The sequence below is a fragment of the Lepidochelys olivacea genome (genome assembly GCF_965140295.1).
Source record: "Lepidochelys olivacea isolate rLepOli2 genome assembly, chromosome: 10".
NCBI classification, from domain to species: domain Eukaryota; kingdom Metazoa; phylum Chordata; order Testudines; family Cheloniidae; genus Lepidochelys; species Lepidochelys olivacea.
The window spans coordinates 39,650,815-39,671,644 of record NC_140420.1 but is presented as its reverse complement, the minus strand read 5'-3'; the positions used below and the strand labels follow the sequence as shown (position 1 = coordinate 39,671,644).

Here is a 20,830-nt window from a genome sequence, read left to right as displayed (position 1 = left end):
TAGAATTCTTTGAGGGGGTCAACAAGCATGTGGACCAAGGAGATCCAGTGGATATAGTGTACGTAGATTTTCAGAAAGCTATTGACAAGGTCCCTCACCAAAGGCTCTTAAGTAAAGTAAGCTGCCACGGGATAAGAGGGAAGGTGCTCTCATGGATTGGTAACTGGTTAAAAAATAGGAAACAAAGGGTTGGAATAAATGGTCAGTTTTCAGAATGCAGAGAGGTAAATAATGGTGTCCCCCAAGGATCTGTACTGGGCCCAGTCCTATTTAACATATTCATAAATGATCTGGAAAAAGGGGTAAAAAGTGAGGTGGCAAAATTTGCAGATGATACAGAATTACTAACGATAGTTAAGACCCAGGCAGACTGCAAAGAGCTACAAAATGATCTCTCAAAACTGGGTGACTGGGCAACAAAATGGCAGATGAAATTTAATATTGATAAATTCAAAGTAATGCACATTGGAAAGCATAATCCCAATTATACATATAAAATGATGGGGTCTAAATTAGCTGTTACCAGTCAAGAAAGAGATCTTGGAGTCATTGTGGATAGTTCTCTGAAAACATCCACCCCATGAGCAGTGGCAGTCAAAAAAGCAAACAGAATGCTGGAATAATTAAGAAAGGGATAGATAATAGGACAGAAAATATCGTGTTGCCTCTATATAAATCCATGGTTCGCCCACATCTTGAATACTGTATGCAGATGTGGTCGCCCCATATCAAAAAAGATATATTGGAATTGGAAAAGCTTCAGAAAAGGGCAACAAAAATTATTAGGGGTATGGAATGGCTTCCGTATGAGGAGAGATTAATAAGACTGGGACTTTTCAGCTTGGAAAAGAGATGGCTAAGGGAAGATATGATTGAGGTCTATAAAGTCATGACTGGTGTAGAGAAAATAGATAAGGAAGTGTTGCTTACTACTTTTCATAACACAAGAACTAGGGGTCACCAAATAAAAATAATAGGCAGCAGGTTTAAAACAAATAAAAGGAAGTACTTCTACACACAACAAACAGTGGAACTCCTTGCCAGAGGATGTTGTGAAGGCAAAGACCATAACGGGGTTCAAAAAAGAACTAGATAAATTCATGGAGGATAGGTCCATCAATGGCTATTAGCCAGGATAGGCAGGAATGGTGTCCCTAGCCTCTGTCTGTCAGAAGCTCAGAATAAGCGACAGGGGATAGATCACTTGATGATTACCTGTTCTATTCATTCCCTCTGGCACACCTGGCACTGGCCACTGTTGGAAGACAGGATACTGGGCTAGATGGACCTTTGGTCTGACCAAGTAGGCCATTCTTATGTTCTTATGTCATTGAGGCCTGGTATGAATGACGTGTGCTTGACATTAATACGTGCGTTGCAAGTTAACAACCAAAGCAGGAACTTAAGGTCAAGGACTATTAGAACTATTTGTGCAAAAACAATCTTGTTATGTGCTGAGAAAAATCATAGAATATCAGGGCTGGAATGGATCTCAGGAGGTCATCTAGTCCAACCCCCTGCTCAAGCAGGACCAATCCCCAATTTTTGCCCCAGATCCCTAAATGGCCCCCTCAAGGATTGAACTCACAACCCTGGGTTTAGCAGGCCAATGCTCAAACCACTGAGCTATCCCTCCCCCTATACAGAAAATAATCAGAAAGGAAACAACACCAGTTGAACTGATACAAAATTGTATAAGAATTGGAGGAAATGGCATGCCTATGATCATGGCAGCACACCCAGGATTATCTCTTTGGAATTGTGTGTGTAGAAGGCCTAGTAAACAAAGGCAAAGAACTGATGATGCAAGAGAATGGACTATAAATGGTTGCCTATGATTTCTGCAAATCAGAGTCATTTATTGATCCAGAGTCCCGTGTGGATATAGATGTGGTTTTCACTGGCTCCCCACATCTTATGATCTTATGATCAGAAGGAATCTCAGCTGGCCATCGGGACCATTCTGACCTTTGGACTTTAATATAGTATGTTTGGGGTGTGAATGTGTAGTGAGTAAAGTTTGTTCTGTAATCAATAAAGAGCATTTAGACTATTATATACCAACACTGTGTCCGGTATCTGCCTGCTCCCCATCCCATAGGGAGACCTCTATTGCAGGGTCTAACAATGATGCCATCCTCCACAGTCCCCTTGTTACACTTTCAAACTTTGTGCTTTCTCCCAGGCTGCCCCCCATGCATGGGAGGAGTTCCCCATATACCTCTGCAAAGCTACTTCATTGTCCCTGCTTCCAGTCACTCCTCAGAACTCTTCTTTGCCAGAATGCCTACAAGAAACTTGACAACGGTTAGGCTGCTGGGGTGCAGTGACCACTCCCTGTCTCTCAATTTTTCCTGGCGATCCCCCAGCTGTCGATTTCCATCTGTTGTCTCTTGTCTTCTACTGAGATTGTAGACTCCTTGGACAGGCGGTGTGTTTTTGTTCTGTTTATACAGAACTTTGCACAATGGGTGCCTGATCCAGGACTGGGACTCCTATGCCCTGTGGTAATACTACTAGGAAATATGAATAAGAGCCTGATCCAAAGCTCCCACTGACTTGGGCCCTAGATGACAAGGCTGAAAAAGCAGTTGAGAGACTAATTGTCCTCTGGTGCTTTCCTGAGTATTTAAACAGAAAGGGAGAAAAAATGGGGATTTTTTTCCTCTGATCATACTAAGCTGCTGCAGCAATTTTTCTCAGATATGCAAATCTGTGCCTATCTCATCTTCATAACAATGAGGGAGCTTGCTTTGATATTACTGTGAGGGAAGGGTTTATTATTGAAGAGATTCTGTGGCATCCTAGGCTAATATGCAGCCTGGAGCTGAATTTAAATGCATCTTTGTTCACAGGTGAAATGAGTTGTACGTTTTCAACCTCACTTCCTAATAGACTTTTATCCACAGTAACATAAATGGTATGTATCCTTGAACTGAGATAGTAGAGAACTTTTAGATCTTGGGAGAGAGGTATTGGTTTTGCAGGACTGGAATAGCTAGGCAGGTATTTGCAGTGCCCTGAACTGGAAGAGCAGGATGTGTTGCACAGGTCAGGACTGAGATGCATTGGCAGAGCTGTGTGGATGCCTCCCCACACAGTGCCAGCCTCTCCCATTGCTGCCAGTCCTTGCTCAGAAAGGGGACAGTAGAGAGTGGCCTCATGTGAGTGGACCCCTTGGGATCCTGTGCCCCCTGTTGCATCTGGATTCTTCTCTTGTGATGAGATCAGGGCAGCCCTCTTCGTCCAGAGGGTGCCAGAGAGGAAGGAATTCCCAGGGTCAATGCACTTAGAATCATAGAATATCAGGGTTGGAAGAGACCTCAGGAGGTCATCTAGTCCAACCCCCTGCTCAAAGCAGGGCCAATCTCCAATTTTTGCCCCAGATCCCTAAATGGCCCCCTCAAGGATTAGACTCATAACCCTGGGTTTAGCAGGCTAATGCTCAAACCACTGAGCTATCCCTCCCCCCTCACTTATAACATTGATCATCACCACATACAGCTCAATCTCTCCCTGCCTCTTTGATGCTGCATGAGGAGACCAGGTAACTTTTCCTTTCCATTGGTTGTAGGTGTCTATGCTGTGTATGAGAGTAGCAGCTGGAACAGGGAGGCCTGCAGGAGGCTACAGGGAAGCAGTTGCATGGCTGATTGGATCTGGTCCATTGGGAATGAATTCAATCACTTCCCCACGATCCCATCAAGGCCAGTCTTTGACTAGACAACTCACCTCCTGCCCCACAGTGCCAGGGAATCAATTTGACTAAGGGACTGTCAGCAGTGAGCCTCAGTTGTGGGGCAACTCTTTTAAGGTGCAAATGAGCCCTTCTCCCCCCACCAGCCCCATCTCTCTGCTCAATTACATTCCATTTGCTTTAATTGTGCTGCAGTCATGAATAAAGTTGAAGATTATTGGGAGGAAAGGAACAAGGTGCTGTTCCCCCCAACATGACAAAAGGGCTGGGACCTGGAGGTCAGGCTGTACCCTCAAGATCTACCCCTGATACTGATGGGCATTGCCCATACATCTCAGAGGGGAGGGTATCCCAATATATGCACTTGGATACCTGCTCCTATCTGGGGCAGCAAGGCCAGGTGCTGGACATCCTTTTAAAAGTGAAAGTTAAATCCTAGTGAGGAAAATAGAAAGGAGCATAAACTCTGTCAAGTGAAGTGCAAAAATATAATTAGGAAGGCCAAAAAGAATTTGAAGAACAGCTAGCCAAAGACTCAAAAAGTAATAGCAAAAATGTTTTAAGTACATCAGAAGCAGGAAGCCTGCTAAGCAACCAGTGGGGCCACTAGATGATCGAGGTGCTAGAGAAGCACTCAAGGACGATAAGGTCATTGTGGAGAAACTAAATTAATTCTTTGCACCAGTCTTCACTGTTGAGGATGTGAGGCAGATTCCCAAACCTAAGCCATTCTTTTTAGGTGACAAATCTGAGGAACTGTCCCAGGTTGAGATATCATTAGAGGAGGTTTCAAAACAAATTGATAAATTAAATAGCAATGAGTCACGAGGTCCAGATGGTATTCACCCAAGAGTTCAGAGAAACTCAAATGTGAAATTCCAGAACTACTAACTGTAGTCTGTAACCTATCATTTAAATCAGCTTCTGTACCAGATGACTGAAGGATAGCTAATGTGACACCAATTTTTAAAATGGGCTCCAGAGGTGATCCCGGCAATTAGAGCCCGGTAAGCCTGACTTCAGTACCAGGCAAACTGGTTGAAACTATAATAAATAACAAAATTGTCAGACACATAGATGAACATAATTTGTTGGGGAAGAGTCAACATGGTTTTTGTAAAGGGAAATCATGCTTCACCAATCTACTAGAATTCTTTGAGGGGTCAACAAGTATGTGGACAAGGGAGATCCAGTGGATATAGTGTATTTAGATTTTCAGAAAACCTTTGATAAGGTCCCTAACCAAAGACTCTTAAGCAAAGTAAGCTGTCATGGGATAAGAGCGAAGGTGCCCTCATGGATCGGGAGCTGATTAAAAGATAGGAAACAAAGCATAGGAATAAATGGTTAGTTTTCGGAATGGAGAGAGGAAAATAGTGGTGTCCCCCAAGGGTCTGTACCAGTACTTTTCAACTTATTCTTAAATGATCTGGAAAAAGGGGTAAACAATGAGGTGCCAAAATTTGCAGATGATACAAAACTATTCAAAATAGTTAAGTCCAAAGCAAACTGTGAAGAGCTACAGAGGGACTGCACAAAACTAAGTGACTGGGCAACAAAGTGGCAGATGAAATTCAATGTTGATAAATGCAAAGTAATGCACACTGGAAAACATAATCCCAACTATACATATAAAATGAGGGGGTCTAAATTAGCTGTAACTAGTCAAGAAAGAGATCTTGGAGTCATTGAGGATAGTTCTCTGAAAACAGGCACTTAATGTGCAGCAGCCAAAAAAGCTAACAGAATGTTGGGAATCATTAAGAAAGGGATAGATAATAAGACAGAAAATATCATATTGCCTCTATATAAATCTATATAGTATCCATCTTGAATATTGTGTGCATCTCACCCCATCTCAAAAAAGATGTATTAGCATTGGAAAAGGTTCAGAAAAGGGGAACAAAAATTATTAGGGGTGTGGAACAGCTTCCGTATGAGGAGAGATTAATAAGATTGGGATTTTTCAGCTTGGAAAAGAGATGACCAAGGGGGGATATAATAGAGGTCTATAAAATCATGACTGGTGTTGAGAAAGTAAATAAGGAAGTGTTATTTACTCCCTCTCAAAACACAAGAACTAGGGGTCACCAAATGAAATTAATAGGCAGCAGGTTTAAAACAAACAAAAGTACAACACACAGTCAACCTATGGAACTCTTTGCCCGAGGATGTTGTGAAGGCCAAGACTATAACAGGGTTCAAAAAAGAACTAAATAAATTCATGGAGGATAGGTCCATCAATGGCTATTAGCCAGGATGGGCAGGTACAGTGTCCCTAGCCTCTCTTTGCCAGAAGCTGGGAATGGGCGACAGGAGATGGATCACTTGATGATTACCTGTTCTGTTCATTCTCTCTGGGGCACCTGGCATTGGCCACTGTCGGCAGACAGGACACTGAGCTAGATGGACCTTTGGTCTGACCCTGTATGGCCATTCTTATGTTCTTATTTTATGTATGTTCTAGACAGACGATAGAGCAGAGGATGGACTCTTCACCTCCCAGGCTACCAATCCATGCCCGGGGCCCGATTGGGTGCCCTCAGCATTGGGTTGGTTCTCATGGAGGCACCTTCAGTCTACTGGCTGTAGCAACCATCTGCACACCCTGGCACAGCCCACTGAGGGAAGAAGGCAGGAGACTCCACACAGCACTGACCCTGCCCTTCCCCATGCCCTGCTCCTAACTGCATCCTGCTTCACTACCCAGGTTGTGCCATCTCCTCAAGCCCTGCCCTTTTCACGCCAGTCCCACTGGTGCCCCTGCAGCTGCAGTAGCTGGGGTAGGATTCTTCCCATAGCCGCTTGCAGATAAGTTTTGCTCACACAAATGGCTGAAGGCTCAGCCTTGGTCGTTTCCCAGGGCAAACAGAGGGCACTTCTTTAATTAGCGGAGCAAATGATTTCTAATGCATAAGGATAACCAGCCATTCTCAGGGATCCAGTCGGCCACTCCCTCTCCAACTGGCAGGGGGCAGTTAACAGCTGGAAAGGCACTGCCATTTCCACCTGCACCATCACACTCCTAAGGCTCAGTGAAGCCAGGCTCTTGCACACACCCTGATCAGCAGGTACAGTGAACCCGAGAGATCTAGCCAGGTGGTAATAAAAGACTCAGGAGGATCCCTGAAACCCCTGTCAATTGCCACAAGAAACGTTGCTCCTCAGCCAGTAAATTAAAAGCTGAGGGGCCTGATTTTCAGAGGTGCTGATTGCCTGCAGCTTCCATTGATGTCTGTGGAGCGGTGAGTGCTCTGCTGCTCTGAAAATCAGGTCCTGTGGTTGGCAGGGGCTATGCCAGTCAATGCTCAGGATGGCCAGCAGATCCCAGCATTGGCTGCAGCGCAGTGCAAGCCTGCTGGGTAACCAGCATAAGTTATATAGCTCCAAGGTTAGAAGTCTCTCTCTTGTGACATTACAGACAAACAGAGGGTGCTGAGGGGGGGTGCGGGGTGGAGGGTGGGCCCTGTCAGCCTTATTGACTGATTCATCCTGCCCAAGTGATTGCAGTTGGATTCTTCCAAAGGTGAGTTGGAGAGGTAATGAGTGTACATAATTAAAGGCCATGAATATGTGATCATAAGATTTATAGATACTGTGCTTACAATAAATGCCATTAAGGGCGATCATTATACCAAGGCATGCCCGGGCTAGACCATTACCTATAATGCATGCACATTGATTGTATATATATTTTGACAGCTCCCTTCTTCCACCCCCAGCACTTCACACACTGGCAATATGCAATGCAAAGAAATAACACGCTGTGCTTGTCAAGCTGCCACTGCCCAAGAAAGCCCCCAAGTACTACTGATCATAATGTGTCCAACCACCAGCCCCCTAAACGCCCACAGAGATCAGGATGCGAGGAGAGTGACTAGGTCTGGAGGCTGGGGCATAAACTGGGTCCCTCTATAAATGGGACCCACAGCCATGATGTGTGTGCTGGTATTTCTGCACAGAGAAGAAAGAGCTGGTGAAAGAAGGGGAAGGGCTGTGAGAGCCTTGGGCTACCTAGAGATGGGCTCAAGCCACAGGATTAGGAGCTGGACGTTACACCCAGACTTTTGGTTCAGCCCATTATAAAGACAAGGGCCCTTTGCAAGATTTGTCTAAGGTGCTTATCTGGCCCCCATCATCACAGTATCTGAGTACCTCCCAGCCTTTAATGTATTTATCTTCACCCAGCCCTGGGAGGAGAGAAGGGTGATGGGGGCTTAAGCAGAGAGATGCTAAGGGACATGCCCCCAGTCACACAGAAAGGCTGTGGCAGAGCAGGGTCTCTGGCTAGGGCTTGAAGCACTGGCCCACCCTCTGGATCTGACTCTGGTTCTTGTTGATGACAATGTTGAGAGGCCATTCAGGCCAGGGGCTCCAATACCCTTCGCTAGTTTTGAAATGCAGCAGTTGCTCTCCTCCTCCATCCACCCCAGGGGATGCTGTCCTTTAAGGGAGAGAGGTTAACTCATGTTCCCTTTAAGTCCTTTCTTGGCAGGGTGTCCGGATGAAAGGCTGCAGGTGCTTGTACCCACCACACATCCCTACCTCTCCTGCACCAGATCTAGAGAGGTTTCAGAGTAACAGCCGTGTTAGTCTGTATTCGCAAAAAGAAAAGGAGTACTTGTGGCACCTTAGAGACTAACCAATTTATTTGAGCATGAGCTTTCGTGAGCTACAGCTCACTTCATCAGATGTATGCCGTGGAAACTGCAGCAGACTTTATATATACACAGAGAATATGAAAAAATACCTCCTCCCACCCCATTGTCCAGCTGGTAATAGCTTATCTAAAGTGATCATCAGGTGGGCCATTTCCAGCACAAATCCAGGTTTTCTCACCCTCCACCCCCCCACACAAATTCACTCTCCTGCTGGTGATAGCCCATCCAAAGTGACAACTCTTTACACAATGTGCATGATAATAAAGTTGGGCCATTTCCTGCACAAATCCAGGTTCTCTCACCCCCTCACCCCCCTCCCAAAACCCACACACACAAACTCAGTATCCTGCTGGTAATAGCTCATCCAAAGTGACCATTCTCCCTACAATGTGCATAATTAAGGTGGGCCATTTCCAGCACAGTCGGAGAACACTTCAATCTCTCTGGTCACGCAATCACAGACATGAAGGTCGCTATCTTAAAACAAAAAAACTTCAAATCCAGACTCCAGCGAGAAACTGCTGAATTGGAATTCATTTGCAAATTGGATACTATTAATTTAGGCTTAAATAGAGACTGGGAGTGGCTAAGTCATTATGCAAGGTAGCCTATTTCCTCTTGTTTTTTCCTACAACCCCCCCCCCCCCAGATGTTCTGGTTTAACTTGGATTTAAACTTGGAGAGTGGTCAGTTTGGATGAGCTATTACCAGCAGGAGAGTGAGTTTGTGTGTGTATGGGGGTGGGGGGGATGTGAGAAAACCTGGATTTGTGCTGGAAATGGCCCACCTTCATTATGCACATTGTAGGGAGAATGGTCACTTTGGATGAGCTATTACCAGCAGGATACTGAGCTTGTGTGTGTCGTTTTTGGGAGGGGGGTGGGGGGGGGGTGAGAGAACCTGGATTTGTGCAGGAAATGGCCCAACTTTATTATCATGCACATTGTGTAAAGAGTTGTCACTTTGGATGGGCTATCACCAGCAGGAGAGTGAATTTGTGTGGGGGGGTGGAGGGTGAGAAAACCTGGATTTGGGCTGGAAATGGCCCACCTGATGATCACTTTAGATAAGCTATTACCAGCTGGACAATGGGGTGGGAGGAGGTATTTTTTCATATTCTCTGTGTATATATAAAGTCTGCTGCAGTTTCCACGGCATACATCTGATGAAGTGAGCTGTAGCTCACGAAAGCTCATGCTCAAATAAATTGGTAAGTCTCTAAGGTGCCACAAGTACTCCTTTTCTTTTTGCAGATCTAGAGAGCCAGTCCGGAACTTCTCCCCATGAGGCCATACTCATATGCCTACCCCAGCAGCTTTAACAAGGAGCAGGAGCCGCTTATCTTTGCCCCTCTTGTTGGAGCTCATGTACAGCAGTGTTTCTCAGCCACGCCCCAGTGCTGCTCTTAGTGCTGCTCTCCCTCTCCATTGATAGCTCTGTCTATGCTATCGGAAGGCTGTCAGGTCTGCTCCGCCAGTCTTTCTCTCGCCATCACATCTCACTTGGCTTCCATCACTCTCTCCCCACTTTCAGTCTCAGTGTGATCATGGGCTCGCCCAGCAAGAGCTGGACAGTAAAGCACCTTTCTCTCTTGATCGGAGCTCCTGGCCAAGTAGATGTGCTTTCCAGTCTCTCCTAGTTCCTGCCTCTTGTGTCTCAGGTAACCAGGATGCCCTTTACTTATGGACTTTCTGAGCACGGCAAGGGTTCAATCAGCCTGCTGAAGATGACTGAAACTTTATTTCCATTGGTCAATTGTGAACCAACCAACCTGAAATTTCTCACCTGTGCCATTCTCTTGGCCACGTATTTTATAGGACCATTTGGTGACAATCACATAAGCAGCAGGAGAGCTAGATGTAGATGTAAAGCCCAAGGCTGAATGGCATCTGAAGACTGTACTGGTGCCAACACAGTGTGCACCAACACCAAAGGTGGTACTGGAGAAGGAGCTTTGGAACCAATTTCAGTTTTCCAATGCCATATTTCCAAAGGGATGTAGCACCAGATCTCCCCCATTTCATTCATTGCATTATATTCAGTGAGGACTGCTGCCTTTGCTTCTGCTTGGAAAGGTTGGGTGGGTCATTTTTAAGTTATCTCCTCCAGTTTGGGAGAGATTCAGAGAACTTCAGGCCATCTTGTGAGCATTATGGTCTGGAGTCTCATTCAGGTTTTACAATAACTGAAGCACCCCTGTTCAGCGGCCAGCCTGAGACCAGTGTACCACTTCAGGCTCCAAAGAGTTTCCTACATGGGATTTAGGTGGGGGTAGGATTTGCATCAGCCTTCTGAAGGGTGGTGAATTTCACCCAGATGGTGGAAATTTTCATCTCGGTGATGTCTGGAGTTCATATGCTGCATGTAGGAGAGGACTGGGCACCCAGGCACAGATCCTCATAGGTATTTAGGCTCCTATCTCCCATATCTTTGAGGAACTGGGCCTCTGTGGCGGTTCAGTGATGAGACAGAACACAGCTTTATGCAAGCAAACAGGCTGGTCAGCGGAGATGGGCTGTTCTGCCCCCCCGCCTTCCACCTTCTCCTTTTATTATATTTCTCCCCCTAAGCATTACACACTGCTACACAAAGGAATGTATGACGTTGATTCATATGCTTAGTTACCATCCTCTATCTACTACAATCCTGGTTCTCAGGCCTTGAGCCCAGGCTAAAAAAACCTCCCACAGTTGCTGTCCAAACAATCAAGTTCTCAGGGTTCATATCTAGCCCTTGTCTTTGGATAGAGCAATGTGTGCATTGCTTCTAGGAAACAGTCAGGGTGTGCCCCGCCTGCTTCCAGGTGGAATAGCTAGACATTAACCCTTCATCTCCCCGTTTTTTATTTATTGATAGTTGGCCATCTCATGGTAGCCGTCAATTTGTTTTGTCATGCTATTTAACTCCCAGACAGACAAGGACATAACCTGGGGAGCTTTCCAGGGCAAAATTTTACAAAGTCTTAACAAGGAAGGAATACATTATACACAGCAGCAACAAAAAATAAGCCCAATGATTACAAACACAAAATAACCAAAAGCTTAACATCTGCAATATAATCATCTAAAAGGGGTACACTTCTTTTACTACAATTGTGACCAGCAAAAGGCAATATAAGTATCATTCTACTAAGACAGCAAAGGGTGCCATCACTTAAATTTGCAGGAATATAATTAAAGGTGCATGAACCACAAGTAAAAACCCATCCTGATGGTAGGATGATATGGCCATAAATATATGAAACATTAACAGCATGGGAACAATTTAAAAGGGATTGAGAAATTTTTTGACAGCCCAAGGGCACCTTTGTACTAGTGCAGTTAACTACACGCGCACAGGTGACATTGTGAGCCCCGGCCGGGTACGGTGTGTGGAGGGATATAGCCGTGCGAGGCAGAGTATAGTTGGCCGGGTCCCAATTAGCCATGCTAGAGTACTGGGAGGAAAGATTAGCATAAGCAGAGAACAGTGTCTTATTCTCCTTCGGGCTTGTAACGGGGGAGGCGCTTCCGAGCCAACCCCTACAGGAAATAGCAGGCACAAAAGGCACACAATCATCACAGAATTAGCAGTGATTTGGGCGAGAATCGCCACAAACAAAGTCTTAGGAGTTTCTGGCTGCTGATCTGCTGCCAGTTTTCGTTGAGCCGTGGCGACCAATGCTTTTACTGCTCCCCATGTCACGGGCTGGCTTGGGACGCTACGCCTCCTCCGTTGCCGTCCCGTCGTTGTCGACTCGGGGGGCAACGCGGTCTCCTCCAAGGTCAGCTGAAACTCTGGCATGGGATTCGACAGCCCCTGGTGCCACGCCATGTTGTTTCAGTGCCGGTCGCACACACCGGGCTGGAACCCACAACGGTCCTGCAGGGAGAGACACAGCAACATATCCCCGACCCCAAGTGATTAGAGGTGCTGGGCCCAGCCACTGTGGATCGGGCAGCTGACGGTAAAAGACACGCGGTCTTTCCAGTACCTCAGATTTGTGAAAATGCCGATCCGCAGGGGTCTGCTGATCTGCATTCAGTGTTAAATTATTTAAAGTAAACAAGAGGATATGCATTTGTTGTTGAATGTCTCCTAAGGTTCGGAGACGCAGCTCCCCTTGTTTTAATTGTTTATCTAGCAAGGTTTTGAGTGTGTGATTGGCACGTTCAACAATGGCTTGGCCCGTGGAATTATAAGGGATTCCGTGTTTAAGACGGACGTCCCAGCGGGCACAAAAGGTGGAGAGGGCTGCAGAGCAGTAGGCTGGGGCATTATCTGTTTTAATTTGGCAGGGGCGACCCATAACAGAAAAGCAGGCCAGCAAATGGTGAATAACTTTGTTAGTGGCTTCCCCACGTTGTGGGGTTGCCCAAAGGAAGCCTGAATAAGTATCAACGGAAACATGTAAAAATGAATAGGGGCGGAATTGTGGCACATGAGTAACATCCATTTGCCACAGCTGATTTGCTGCGGTACCTCGAGGGTTAACGGCATAAGAAAAAGTAGGAGCAGCAGCAGCACAGTGGGGGCAGGAACGAACAATGGAACGTGCATGATCAGCAGGAATGTGAAACTGCCGGGCCAAAACAGAGGCAGACTGATGAAAAAAGGCATGGCTTTCAATGGGGTCAGAAAAAAGGGAATTTACCTGACCACGCAACGCGCGATCGGCGCGTGCATTGCCCTCAGTGAGTGGCCCAGGCAGAGGGGTATGACTGCAAATATAAGCAACAAAGTAAGGGAAATAACAAGTGGCAAAAAGGTGCTGCAAAAACAAAACAGGTGAAGGAGGTCTGCATCAACCTGAGGGGTAATGAGGGCAAGGGGTAAATGAGCAATTACCTAATAAACATAATGGGTATCCACAATTAAATCAAAGGGACAATCAGCAAAAGGTTGAAAGGCCAAAATAACAGCAGCTAATTCTGAGGGCAAAGGGGGATGGTAAAAAAACAATCTTTTAAATCTAACACACAAAGTTGATCGGTTTGAGGAATTAAATTTGGATTTGGTAAGCCAAATTGCAAGGGGCCCATAGGTTGGATGCGTTTATTTATTTCCCTTAAATCATGTAACAGCCGCCAAGCACCTGATTTTTTCTTAATAACAAACACCGGGGTGTTCCAGGGACTGGTGGAGCTCTCCAATCGCTGTGCTTGCAAATGCTGCTGCACAAGTGAATGAAGCGCTTTCAGCTTTTCTAGAGGGAGGGGCCACTGGTCAATCCATACAGGCTCTAAGGATTGCCATACCAAGGGTAAGGCGGAGGGCACGGTGGGTGAGGGAGGGTTTTGGGCCATCAGATGTTAATATCAAGGGTGGTGTCTAACTTTGTAAGTAAATCACGGCCCCAAATATTGAGGTGGACAGGGAGCACAAAAGGGCGGATTGTAGCAAGGGCACGGCCTCCTGGTTTAGAGACCGTGACCCAAGACAAACTTTGGCGCCCGGGTTTGCTACCCCCAATCCCCCACAACTCTTTAGAAGGAACCGTAGGCCAACTAACTGGCCACTCCAGATCACGAATCACTGTAACGTCAGCTCCAGTGTCCACCAGCCCTGTAAAAGGAACATCATTTAAGAGAAGTGTTAACTGAGGTTTTGAGGGGTGGACTGACATTGTCAGAGCAACAAGTGGAGAAGACGCGCTGTGAGACGGCGAGTGAGACAACGTCGATCCAAAGCCTCCTCCGCCCCGAGTTCGATCCTCGGCAGCTGGCACCTGATAGGGGACTAAAATCAACTGTGCAATTGACCGTCCACGCGGGAGCGACTGTGGAAGATGAGTCCACACCTGAACCTTAATAATGCCAGTGTAATCAGCATCAATGACCCCTGGAATGACAAAAAAGCCCTGTTTCCCAGCATGTGAGCGAGGGAGAACAAGACCTACAAAGCCGGCAGGGAGAGGTCCCATCACCTGTGTAGGTATGGCACAGACCTCCCCTGGCAGCCGAAAGTCAGTGTCCTCCTGCATGATCAAATCAAGCCCTGCACTTCCAGCAGTCGCTGCCCTCATAGAGTCTACGGATTCCAAGGCAGAGGAGCGATTGCCTGAGTAGGAAACACCCCCGTTTGGCCCTGGGTTCGGGGGGGACCCGTCGCGCGGTTTCCCGACCCGCTACGACACTGATTAGCCCAGTGATAACCTTTCCCACACTTGGGGCACTTCTTTGAGGGTCGGGCTGGTGCCTTAGATGAGCGGCACTCCCGCTGAAAATGACCCTCCTTACCACAGCGGTAACAGCGCTTCCCCTCCTTCCCAGTTTTTCTGAGGGCGGCAGCCAGAACTCCAGCCTTGTGGGCTTGTGTGCCAATGTTCTGGCACGCCCGCAGCATGTCTGAGAGCTCTAAAATACCAGAGGCTTGTGCTGCCTGGAGAGCACAGCGGCAATCCTCATTTGCATTTTCAACTGCCAATTTTAACAGGAGCTCGTGAGCTGCCTCAGTGTTATCCACCTGTCGGAGGATAGCCTCCTGCAATCTGTTGGTAAAATCCAAAAAGGACTCTAAGGCACCCTGACGGATACTGACAAAGCTTTTGGTAGGCTTGCCTGAATCCGGGACCTTCTTGAAAGCATGCTGGGCACAGGTGGAAATAATGGGGAAGACGGCCTGAGGGAGTTGAGACTGCATCTCAATAGTAGCAAACTGGCCCTCCCCTTTTTTTATTTATCTCTCTATGTACCTGAGCTTGGCGTTCTGCCATCTGCCGATACTCACTAAGCCAAATAACATACTGACTGGGTGACAACATCATGCGCAGCAGCGTTTTCCAATCCTCAGGGATTAGGGAGTACCCAGTACCCATCCCTTCAATGAGACCACGCACAAAGGTGCTAGTCAGGCCAAATTCACGAATTGCTTTCTTTACCTCTCTAACCACCGAGTATGGCAGAGTGGTCCAGGTGCCCACGGGGTTGCCCTGGTCATCATTCTGCCAGGTCACCGGGCAAACGGAGACCAGATCAGCCAGCTCCTCTGCTGTAAGATCTAATCGAGCTTTCGCTGCGTGAACCATTTGTTGCACCAGCGAAAGCTTCTGAGCAGATGCAGATGACCCTCTGGGGGGCCCCACGGGGGGAGGGTGATCACACACCAGCTCCGGTGGGGAAGGCCAGGGAGGCGGTGGTAATAGAGGCACTGGGGGTGAAGCAGGGGGAGGGATGGCTGCAGGGGCGGACGGGGGCGGCGAGAGCACCAGCCTCGCGAGGGAGGGTCTGTCCGAGGCGACACGCTGTACCACGTCGCGGCAGAGGTGCCAGGCATGTAAAGCCTGCACGGGCGCCCGAGGCTCTTCGTGCAATGTCTGGCCCAATCGCTCCCAGTCCGCTAGCTTAAGGCTTCCGGCTTCAGGATACCACGGGCACTTGGCATGCACCTCCTGTAGCAGGAGAGTGAGTTCTCGAGCCGGGCAGTCATGCTGAGCCTTACGCAGCAAATACTGCAGCTCATTGCGGTGTTGCACTTGCAAAGCAGAGAGGGAGCTTCCCATACTTACCACAATGAAAAATACTCACCGGGATCCACGAAGCGGATGAGTGACGCGTCTGAAACCCTTGCCGGGCGAGGTGAGTGCTGAGGGCCCCACGTTTGGGCGCCAGTTGTGGCGGTTCAGTGATGAGACAGAACACAGCTTTATGCAAGCAAACAGGCTGGTCAGCGGAGATGGGCTGTTCTGCCCCCCCGCCTTCCACCTTCTCCTTTTATTATATTTCTCCCCCTAAGCATTACACACTGCTACACAAAGGAATGTATGACGTTGATTCATATGCTTAGTTACCATCCTCTATCTACTACAATCCTGGTTCTCAGGCCTTGAGCCCAGGCTAAAAAAACCTCCCACAGTTGCTGTCCAAACAATCAAGTTCTCAGGGTTCATATCTAGCCCTTGTCTTTGGATAGAGCAATGTGTGCATTGCTTCTAGGAAACAGTCAGGGTGTGCCCTGCCTGCTTCCAGGTGGAATAGCTAGACATTAACCCTTCAGGCCTCAGATAGCACTTTGTGATCATGGCACAGATTAGACAGAGTGAGCTCTGGGGCACGGGTCTCCTGAAAGCAGTGATTCCAGTGGGGTTTGGATCAGCCCCCAAAAGAGGCTCTGGATTGGCCCAAGGGGTGCTCTAGGTGCATGGAAGGCTCTAACTAGAAGAAGAGGGAGGGATGTTTTAGTTGCCAGGCTGCCCATTTTGGGCATTTTAATCTGCCTGAGGTTTGGTTCAGGCATCCACAGGCGCAGCCTATAGAAAATGTAATGCCTGCAAGGCCTGATGTGGGCATGCCAATGCCTACAAACTCCCCCTGGCCTCCTGTGGAGGTGATAAACCCAGCAGGGCCTCCTGCAGTGGTTTTTCACTGCACTGTTTCTTCACATGCCCAAAGATGAATACTAATCTTTTGAAACTAATTGAATACATCAAAGTGTCACCTAGCAATCTGTAAAATAAATAAAAAAGCCTAAGCAAATATGGAGGAAAAATATCTTGTTCAAGTGGCTGAAAGACTATAAATCCACGTGTGATTGCTAAAAGGGAGGGAAAGCTTCTGAGGATTGTACATTTAAAAAGAAACTAGCAAACATCCGACTGCCAGTAAATTCAAAGGTGTAGGAATGACAGATGTGGATATGTAGCCTTTATCTCAGTTGTGCTGTGCAAAGCAACATTTGAAAGTAGGCATAAGCACACAGAGGAAAGACAAACTTAGCTCTGTCCTCTTAGCCCTGCCATCTTCCACCAGAATTCTTCAGACAGCCTCCTCGCTGCCAGGCCCATCTTCAATGACCACATGCCCTCTCTTCTAACAATGCAGTGCAATCCCTTTGATATTAATTAACTGGAGTTCCAATGCAAAATCCCCGTAAGGCACTTTAGAAATGTAACTAGTGGTGTTGGGTACAATGTGGGGCGGGGGAGCTGGGGGCACACTCAGCCCCCAAAAGGGAGTTGGGATTGCCAGTGATCACACACACATACATCCCTTTGACAGGCTCATTCTCACTCCTCTGCTGCCTCACATCTCCAGCAGCATCACGTGGGAAATTCATATGTCATTCCCAGTAGATGGCCCCATCTGGGCAAACCCGTCCTATGCAAAAAGGTCTTGATGCAGCATGGGCCCAGCTCATAGTGCATGCTCCATCTGGCCCCCATCCACCAAGGGTTTGATCTTTCTTTTGCTTCATAAGAAAGAAGCTAAATTTCCTGACGGCGGTGCAGTTCTTTCCTGGTTCCAGGCAGTGTTCATGGGCTCAGTATCGAGGTTACGCTGAGGTGCTGGAGCAGCCATTAGAGCCCAAACTGAGTTGGGAGTGGGGCTAATCGCATTGTAGACTAATTCAGACATATGTATCTGTCAGATGTGTTAGAGGTGGAGGTCAGAAACAGACAAAGACACCTGATAGACACAGTCACCCCGCCCCATCCTGCACGCTGACCACAGGGAGATTCATGTAGCCACATGTTAATTTACATATGATTATGTGAGTAGTAGTTGAGTACATTGTAGCTTTGATTTGGTAAAATTAACATTGATCTTCTGCTGGAGAGAGGAAGGATGGTCCTGTGATCAAGGCATGGGACAGGATTGCTAGAGATTTGGGCAAAATGCCTGCTCTGCCACAGATTCCCTGTGGGACCTTGGCTGTGTGCCTCAGTTCCTCATCTGTAATATAGGGATAATAATACTCTCTTGTCTCTAGACTGGAAGCCCTTCAAGGCAGGGACTGCCTGCTCCGTGTCTGTCCAGCTCTTTGCACAATGGGGCCCTGTCATAAATATAAAGGGAAGGGTAAACCCCTTTGAAATCCCTCCTGGCCAGGGGAAAGCTCCTCTCACCTGTAAAGGGTTAAGAAGCTAAAGGTAACCTCGCTGGCACCTGACCAAAATGATCAATGAGGAGACAAGATACTTTCAAAAGCTGGGAGGAGGGAGAGAAACAAAGGGTCTGTGTATCTGTCTTATACTGGTTTTCTGCTGGGGATAGACCAGGAATGGAGTCTTAGAACTTTTAGTAAGTAATCTAGCTAAGCATGTGTTAGATTATGATTTCTTTAAATGGCTGAGAAAAGAATTGTGCTGAATAGAATAACTATTTCTGTCTGTGTATCTTTTTTGTAACTTAAGGTTTTGCCTAGAGGGGTTCTCTATGTTTTTGAATCTAATTACCCTGTAAGATATCTACCATCCTGATTTTACAGGGGGGATTTCTTTATTTCTATTTACTTCTATTTTTATTAAAAGTCTTCTTGTAAAAAACTGAATGCTTTTTCATTGTTCTCAGATCCAAGGGTTTGGGTCTGTGGTCACCTATGCAAATTGGTGAGGCTTTTTATCCAACATTTCCCAGGAAAGGGGGGTGCAAGTGTTGGAAGGATTGTTCATTGTTCTTAAGATCCAAGGGTCTGGGTCTGTAGTCACCTAGGCAAATTGGTGAGGCTTTTTACCAAACCTTGTCCAGGAAGTGGGGTGCAAGGTTTTGGGAAGTATTTTGGGGGGAAAGACACGTCCAAACAGCTCTTCCCCAGTAACCAGTATTAGTTTGGTGGTGGTAGCGGCCAATCCAAGGACAACGGGTGGAATATTTTGTACCTTGGGGAAGTTTTGACCTAAGCTGGTAAAGATAAGCTTAGGAGGTTTTTCATGCAGGTCCCCACATCTGTACCCTAGAGTTCAGAGTGGGGGAGGAACCTTGACAGGCCCTGACCTCGGTTGGGATTGGATGTGCTGTTGTCATACTGATAGGTAACAATAGTAATAATGATCAAATAACCCAGGGACTGTAAAGATGAATTCTCCAGGTTGTTGCTTGGCTGTGCTGCTCACACCTGCCTGGCAGGAGGGAAAAGTCATCCCCACAGGAGTGCTGTGGGTATGGTTGCCCTGCAGCTAGAAGCATACCACTCAGCCCAGGTTGTTGTTCATCCTTCGAGTTCGAAGATGACCGTGACATTACTGGTTAGTTTGGTTTCTGTGAAGACGTGAGTGGCTGATCAGGCCAATTTGAGTTTTGAACTGTCTGTGGCACACTGAAGAAGAGACGCTGCTTTGGGTTACTTGATTAACAGTGGACATGCTGCTGTTGTGAGATTTACGCTGCTGGCGCTTCTGTTCTACTGCAGTAGTTCTCCTCTGCTCACAGACTGTAGCTCCAGTATGGATGAGACTTTGCTGGGTAGACAGACTTCAGCTATCATGTTAAAAATAGCAGGGTGGCCCTTGTGGCACAGGTGGTGGCTCAGGCTAGCCACCAGAGCTTGGCCTTTGTGGCAGGCTTGGCCTTGGGCAACTAGCTCACCATCCACAGTGCTATTCTTAGCATGCTAGAGCTAGTGTGAGTCTGTCTCCCTCAGCTAGGAGGCTCTCTTCCAGCTCCAGTGCAGATGTACCCTGTGATAGTCAATGGGCCAGCTCGTCTATTTGGGCTCCAGGACTGAGTGTGGTTAGAGCAGCACCGTGACAATGGAGTGGGCCCCAAACCAGAGCACTGGCTCCAACCCCCTCGAGCTCTGGGAAGGTTGGCCCAGCATTCAGACTGGAACATGGCAGCTCAGACCCACTGGGTAACTCAGACCCTCCTCCAGCTCCCTTTAAAGCTGGTGGGAAGGTTCTCGTCGACTCTAGTCGGTAACAAATGGCTCTGTTTGGAGTCAGCTCCCACTCTGCTGCTCACTAGAACCCAAAGGGCAGGTGCCCTAGTGCCCTAGGGCAGCATCACACTTGTTGAACTACAAGCCCCCCACACACACACTCTTTCTGACGTTGCCCACCTTGCAACATTTTCATTGCCAGGTTGTGCAGACCCATGGCAAAGCATCCCAGGAGCTCTCTCCCCACTCTTGTGAAATTACACACATGGCTGGGGATGCAGCTACAAGCGCCTATGTACTTCAGGACAGGGCAGAGTCACACAGTCTCTGTATCTCCTCCAGACCACAGGTGGTGGCTCTTCTATCCAACTGAGGAGTCCTAGCTTCCACCTGCTCCTCAAACCCTGCTGCTGCGGGGTTCATTGCCCCACCTTAACTTGAATTCCCTCTAATTCCTGCAGGGATTCCACCTGCCCCTCATTTACTTGACTCTTCCAAATCCCCCCCAATGATTCCGTCTCTGACTACTCCCCAAAACTCTCTACCATTTCCTTTCTGAGCTCCCCTCTTTGCTCCCCTACCTGCATGCACTCCATGCTCCAGCTTCCTGAGTTGCCAACTTGGAGTTGTGAGGACCTCTGTGGAAACAGCCCTCCTCTCAAGCCCTGCTGTTGTGCCAGCCCTGCATCTTTGCATATGACGCCACAGCCTAACATAACACTGAGCATGATGGGTAAACCCCAGGACCAAGTCTTCTGGTTTCTACAGGTGTAAAGATCTCATGAACACCCTCAGCTCAAGTCAGCAAGGATTTCTGGCATGGAGGAGGAAAGGTCATCATCCTCGTCTCTGTTCATCTGTGGCTTCTGGGGAGACAGCCTCTCTGCCTTGAGAATGA

General features: G+C 47.5%; 1 protein-coding gene and 1 long non-coding RNA gene across 3 annotated transcripts in view; one reads left to right on the top strand and one right to left on the bottom strand.

Moving 5' to 3' along the window:
- Positions 1-20,830, top strand: part of LOC311526886 (coiled-coil domain-containing protein 33-like) — a gene marked incomplete at its 5' end in the record, with an annotated part of 412,533 nt that overhangs the window by 326,260 nt on the left and 65,443 nt on the right. The window lies entirely within an intron of this gene.
- LOC311527796 lies at positions 10,838-16,346 on the bottom strand. 2 transcript variants are annotated; one of them, XR_014713448.1, is made up of 3 exons: positions 15,864-16,346; positions 13,962-14,178; positions 10,838-13,058 (listed from the first exon to the last, which is right to left on the bottom strand). It is a non-coding gene; the product is annotated as an uncharacterized lncRNA (long non-coding RNA). The 2 variants fall into 2 exon arrangements; XR_014713449.1 differs by lacking the exon at positions 15,864-16,346 and having other exon boundaries at positions 13,962-15,211.